General features: G+C 42.3%; 1 pseudogene; it reads right to left on the reverse strand.

Moving 5' to 3' along the window:
- Positions 1–2,105: 2,105 nt before the first annotated feature.
- On the reverse strand, positions 2,106–4,380 carry LOC102857239 (annotated as a pseudogene).
- Between the last annotated feature and the right edge of the window lie 2,680 nt (positions 4,381–7,060).

A 7,060-nucleotide genomic window follows, 5' to 3' on the forward strand; every position in this document is an offset into this window, starting at 1 on the left:
CTACAATATCCCTAGTACCACAACCCCTTCTAAACCCAGCCTGGACTTCTGGTAGTTCTCTGCTGATGTGCTGATCCAGTCGTTTTTTTATAATCTTCAGTGAAATCTTGCTTGCATGTGAAATCAGTGAGATTGTTCTGTAGTTTCCACATTCTGTTGGGTCACCTTTCTCTGGGATAGGAACTAATATAAATCTCTTCCAGTCAGTTGGCCAAGTGGTTGTTCTCCAGATACTGTATAAGACCATTATTTGAGAAAGAGTATGAGGGTCCAATGGAGGGCACATAGTGGTGAGGATGGAGGATGGAAGAGGGAGGCATTAATCATAAGGTCACACTATTTGATGGGAGAATGAAGGAAATGGAAAAGATACTGTGTGGAAAACAATGTATATGAACTTTGTAAATAAACCAGTATAAAATAAAAATTTTGGGGGAAAAAAGCAAAACAATTTTCTATAGAAACACAAGTTGTTGTTCCTTGGCCTACATGGAGATATAGTTAACAATGTAAAGCCCTCAGGGAAAATCAACTTCCAGTTTTCTATGGACTACATGGGATCATATCCTATGTGTAGTGAAAACTATGGGTCCTGAAAAGCTGTATGTATGTATGCACACAATTGGTTTCATAATCTTTAAAGCAAAGATCGGAGAGTACTTGTGTAAGTCATTGCATTGACCAAAGTAAAAATAAAATAGAAGAGGGACCAAATCATTATTTGAAGTTTAAAATTCCGAAAGCCTTCAATTTATATGACAGGGAGAGACGTCATCAAGGTATTTCTGGAAAGGCCAGGACCGTGTCAGCTGAGCTAGAGGACATGCAGTCTACTCACTGCAATGGTGCTGGGTATGTTGTTATTGTTGTTCTGTGCCATCGAGTTGCTTGCAACTTATAGCGACCCTATATACAACAGCCCTAAACCCTGCTCTATCCTGTGCCAATCGCACTGTCTCCGACATACCCATCCCAATTACCCCAGTCACTGAATCAATCCACCTCATAGAAGGCCTTTCCCTCCTGCGCTGTCCCTCCACCCTCCCAAGCATGATGTCCCTCTTCAAGGACCGGTCCCTCCTTACAACAAGTGCAAAATATGTTAGGCAGAGCCTCAAAATCCTTGCCTCCAGGGAGCTGCCCGGTTTAACCCTTTCCAGAATGACTCTGTTTGTTTTCCTAGTAGTCCATGGTACCCTCAATACTCTTCTCTAGCACCACAGCTCAAAGGCATCAATTCTCCTTCTATTCTCCTTAGTTACTGTCCAACTCTCTGATGCAGAACAAGTGATAGCAAAGACTATGGCCTGTATTAGATGCACCTTAGTCTCCAGAGAGACACCATTGCTCTTCATTACTTTGGAGAGGTCCCTAACAGCACACTTTCCCGTCACAATACATCTTTTAATTTCCTGGCTACTGGTGCCGAGAGTGATGACGGTGGAGCCAAGCAAATTAAAGCTGTGAACTATTTCAATCTCTTCACCATCCATCCTGTTGCTGCTAATTGGTCCAGTGGTGAGAATCTTTGTCTTCTTCACATTGAGCCTCAATCCATATTGAAGGTTGCAGTCCTTGACCCTCTTCAGCAAGCGCTTCAGGTCCTCCTCAGTTTCAGCAGGGTTGTGTCATCTGCATAATGCAGATTGTTGATGAATCTTCCACCAATCCTGACATGACACTTCTCATAGAGGCCAGCTAGGTCTGTTAGTTCAAGAAAATACACACTGATACCCACATACACATGAATATGATCTTTTCTGGTTAGGTTACTGATAAAATTCATCTCAGACAAATTTCTAAACTGTGCTATCTAACTAGATATAATTTAGAATCTTTCCAATAAAAATTGTATATAGTGTCATTTTAACTGAAAGGAAAATAATGAAACTAAGAATGTCTATTGTTGCCGAATGAGAAAGCTGTGGTTACGGTGGGCAGGAGGCGGGTGCAACCTCTACACCCTGGAAAGGCAGGAATGCTGATCATGAAGCAGCTGGTTTTTTTCTGGTGCTCACAATCTCAGGCCTGGCAGTTTGAAATGTTTACCCAGTTGGAGAAGGGTATGCTTTCTGTGGTTCCTTCTTTCACACAGCCAAAAATGATCAAAAAACCCCCCAAGCGCTGTGGTGCACAGGGTGAGGCCTCACAGCCCCCAGCAGAGGGGGCATGAGAGGCTGGGACCTCATGCTTGGCTGCTCACATGTGGGCAACAGGCACTTGCTCTCCTCTGACACAACAAATTGCATCTCCTGGTTCCTATCCCTCATAAATTCAAATTTTTTCAAAGCAATTTCAGTATTCTCAGTATGGATGTTCATGGCCAGTAAAGGCTCTGCAGCAACACACACACACACACCTGGCCCATTTCCTGTTCTCCACAGCTCTGTGCTCTGCTGGTCCAGCTCAGACAGCAACTTCAGGACTTTCAGTGCAGCCATATCATGACAGGACTCCACATCCTTTCCAACACCGTGACTGTTCAGAGGAGGCTGGAAGGAGAAATTGATTAAAGATACAAACTCATTCTTGTTTTGGGAGAAGTCTTTGTATTCACCCTAGAATCTCTGGACTCTGGAGATACAGTCCAGCTTCTCAGAAGGCCTCATGAGAGAACTGGGGACGGTGGGGGGGGGGAGTCGGTTGTTGCCTGAAGAGATATTATTCTTTAGAATGGTCTTGGCTATGGGTGAAGTGCCTCCATACAGCAACTGTGGAAACTCATGGCCATGACAGTGGCCTAGGCAGGATTCAGAGCTCCTCTGCAGAGACTTTTGGTGTGGTGTCCTTGACTGACTGACACCCATGGCCTGGGCCACCTCTGGCACCATGGGGAGAATGCCAGCAGGTGGTTCGATAAGGCATCCTAAACTCGTCTTCCTTTTACTAGTTCCGTTTTCATCCACAGAGCCAGGCTCAAGAAAAGTCACTTTCCTTTGATCCCTGGTTCCTTCACTGGTGCCTTCTCCCCTGATGTGAGGCTTGGTGGACTGAGCCTGAGGGACTTAGAACCCATGGATTTCCAGTGTGTTCTCAGCTGCATTCCGTGGGCAAAGTGGTTTCTGACCTTCACCTGCATCACACTCTCCCTTGGCCAGAGAGGAATGTGGACTAGCTCCTTCTCCTTTGCCTGCTGGATCTGGGCCAGTCTACTGACTGGTTTCATTCCCTGCCCCATAGTCTGGGCCTGTGTGGGCTTGACTTTGGATTTGGTGTTCTTTTTTATTCTGGGCTTTGCTCATTCCACTGAGGGCATAGGAGGTAACTTCTTCAGCTCGTCAAGGACAGCAATAGCAGCTTTATTCTTTGAAAACTTCCTGCTCTTCCCTTCACCTTCCCCTATGAATTCCCCAACAGACACTTTGGTCATAGAACTCTTCACGTCAGGTGGGCCTCAAATTTCACAGGCAAATTCCTTTTAAGTGCAATCTCAAACACTTGACTTATTTCCAAATGATTGACATTTTCTTCTTCCAATTCTCTTCCATTTACCTCCGGCCTCTCAGAAAGGGGTTCATCCTGCCAGATCCTCGATGGTTTAGAAGATGCATTGTGCTTCGTGGCCTGTCTCTTCCTTCCTTTTCCATTAAATTGCTGTCCTCCACAGAAAGTTCAACTTGATGAAGGAAAGGTGGAACTCATAAAGGATGAAAATACCTCAGGTGAGTGGCTCAAGATGAATGCCAGAAGACTTGATTCTTAGCTAACAGACTGTCTGCAAGGGGCACTTTGAAAGCCATGATCTTCTTTAGAAAGGTTTCTCTTATGTGAAAAATGAACCTTTGCCCAGTCATCCTCTTGGGTTATCAGGAAAAAATTTCCAGCTCAACCAAGATAAATGAACTTTCCCACCCTGAGGAATGTCCAAGGTCTGTTTGCCCCCCTGGAGCTGCAGGTGGAATTCAAGGCTGTGCAGCCGGTTCAGCATCTCCCATTTCTTCCAAGTTCAAACCTCTCACTTGATATTTTAAGGAAAGAATATTGGATTTGAAGATATTCTTAATGATCCCTCATAAAGTGAAGTCATGGGCGATCCCCACTCGGTGGTGGAGTACAAGTTTGGTTTCCTGTGGTGCAGCATGCTAGTAGCACATGCAGAAGGCTGTGGGGTGCTCAATTTGTCTTCTTGGATGTGTGCAACATTAAAAGCACTCACATACTAGATGACTGCCTAAATGGGGCGAAGGTAGTGATTTGAGGTTTTCCCTCTTCGCCTGTTGTAGTTGTAGGTGGACTGCATCAGAGAGTAAGTGTCAACAGGCTTGGACACTGGGGTTTTTCCAAGATTCATGCACAGTGCATGTAGTTCTACAGTAGAAATTATGCTTTCTGGCTGTTGCCAGGATTGTGCTCCTGGCCTGAGGTCCTGGGTGGTGGCCAAGAAGGAAGAAGAGAGAGGAGGGAGAGAAGAGGCAGGTGACCATGGAGGAGGTGGCCAGGGTTCAGGAAAACAGGGAGCCCAACAGGCTACAAACTCTCAGAAAGTGCCTCCATCTTCTTTTGATACTTTCTGGGCCATTCAAGATACTGCCCATAGCATTTTTCAATATTGCTAATGGAGGCTTTAAATTTATTTTTCACTTTTCTCAGCTTGAGAAAGGCAGAATGAGCTCTTCCCTTTTTATTCTCAAATTCCAGCTCTCTGAACATTCCATTATAATACTTTACTTTGTCTTCTCAAGCTGCCTTTCAGCTCCTTTACCTTGGTATGTTTTCCCTTTGTTTTGACATTTAAACTTTAAATGTTAAAGTTTAACATTTAAGCTTTGTTTTGACTTTGTTTTGATGTTCTAGTGCAATTTTTAGAGTCTCTTCTAATGTCCAAATAGGGTTGGGATTTTTTCCCCTTTCTCTTCTGTAATAATTTTTGCTTTCTTCATTCATGGGTGATATCTTTGATATCATCCCCCAAGTCATCCTGTCTTCAGTCATTGGTGTTCAGTGCCTCAAACCTATTCTTAAGATGATCTAGAAATTCAAATGGAATGAACTCAAGATCACATCTTGGTTCTCATGGACTTATTTTTCTTTGGACTCAATTTGAACTTGAACATGAGTAATTATGTAAGTGCATCAGGGTTGTATTCTCTCTCCATACCTATTCAATCTGTATACTGAGCAAATTATCCAAGAAGCTGGGCTCTATGAAAAGGAATGTGGCATTAAGATTGGAGAGAGACTTATCAATAACCTGCAGTAAGCAGAAGACTCATCAATACCCTGTGTTATGCAAATGACAAAATTGTGCTTGCCGAAAATGAGGAGGACTTGAAGCACTTGTTGAAGAAGATCAAGGAATACACTGTTTCATATATATTGCATCTCAATGTCAAGCAAAGGAAGATTCTTACCATTGGACTGATAGGTAACATCATTATAGATGGAGAAGAAATTGAAATTGTCAGCAAGTTCATTTTACTTGGCCCTACAATTAACACTCTTCGTACCAACAGTCAGGAAATCAGGGGATACATTGCACTGGGAAAGGGATCTCTCCAAATTATTGGGGAGTAGTGATGTCAGCTGGAGGACTAAGGTGCATTTGATTCAAGCTACGGTCTTTGCAATCACTTGCTATGCATCTGAGAACTGGACCGCAAATAAGGATGACAGTAGAATTGATGCCATTAGGCTGTGATGTTGGAGAAGAGCACTGAACATCGCATGGACTGCCAAAGGAACAAGTAAATATGTCTTGGAGAGGGTGCAGCCAGAGTGCTCTTTGGGAGAAAGGGTGATGTGGCTTCACCTCTCATGCTACATGATGCTCAGGAAAGTAGAGGGATGGTGAAAAGAGGAAGACCTACAACCAGGTGGATTGACATGGTGACTGCTGCAGTGGGCTCTAATGTGTCAGGAGGTGTGAAGATGGTACAGGATAGGATAGGGTTCAGATCAGTTGTTCTTAGGGTTTCTATGAGTTGTACTTAACTTGACAGCACATAACCCCAAGCAAAGTAAAGAATAGCTTGGATTTTAGTAAGATTCAAAGATAAAATAGTTAACTTTTCATTTATTAAGGTTTATCATTAATTAAGTGATGTTTTCTAGAGCAGATTATTTTTTTCATATAACAATTCCTGCATGTTTTCAATTGTGAAATTGATTATAATCCCCACATTTGAAACAGCACGTTCCCCTCTTCCACCCTGTGTTTTCAGTTTCCATTCACTCTTATTTCCTAACTCTTCCTGCCTTTTGAAATTTGCTTTTGAAATTTGTCCTTGGATAAATACTGACCTTTTGATCTCAAGGTGTTGTTCTTAGGAGCACACAGCGTTGTTTATACTATCCCTATATCTATCTATCTATCTATCTATCTATCTATCATCTGTATCATCTTTATCTATCATCTCTATCTATCTATAATCTATCTATCCATCTATATTATCTATCTATATATTATCTATCTATCTATCTATCTATCTATCTATCTATTATCTATCATCTCTCTATCATCAGTTGCCTGAATTGAGCTATGAGGTTGAAAGGTCAAATTTGTACGGGCATTTTAAGAAAGAGAAAATCACTCAACTTTTGAGCAAAAAGCTCAACTTTTGCCATTTAATCAGAAATTACTCATAGCTAATCTTTCAGCAGGCTTTCAAACGCTATAAATCACATGAGAGGAGATTGCTGGAGTCAAACCACCAGAAAGGTGCCATGTTTGAGTTTCATATTTCACTGGTGTTTTCTTTGCACTTAAAAAGCCATTGTTTCTTAACCATGACCCAATACTTCCATAGAATGAGTCACTGGGCCTGAAGCTTGGGACTGTAGTCTCAGAAAAACAACAAGATCAATTGGAATAACATAGTTCACAAAGTAAATGTTCTGCATTCTACTTTGATGAGTAGTAGCCTATTAAAAACTGCTAAATGGCCATCTAAGGTGCTTATCAAGAACTAAGAATAAGAAAGAAATTCAAAGACACATGGAAACATTTAGTCCCAGATAACTAATGGACCACATGAAGCTTCACTTCTGTGACCTTGAGACCTAAACTATCATTTACCTCTCTGAAAAGCATCACCGTAAAATGCCCTAGATAAAACAGGGG

The sequence above is a fragment of the Elephantulus edwardii genome, unplaced genomic scaffold, assembly GCF_000299155.1.
Source record: "Elephantulus edwardii isolate Elephantulus edwardi_28Jun2011 unplaced genomic scaffold, EleEdw1.0 scaffold00285, whole genome shotgun sequence".
Classification (NCBI taxonomy): Eukaryota; Metazoa; Chordata; class Mammalia; order Macroscelidea; family Macroscelididae; genus Elephantulus; species Elephantulus edwardii.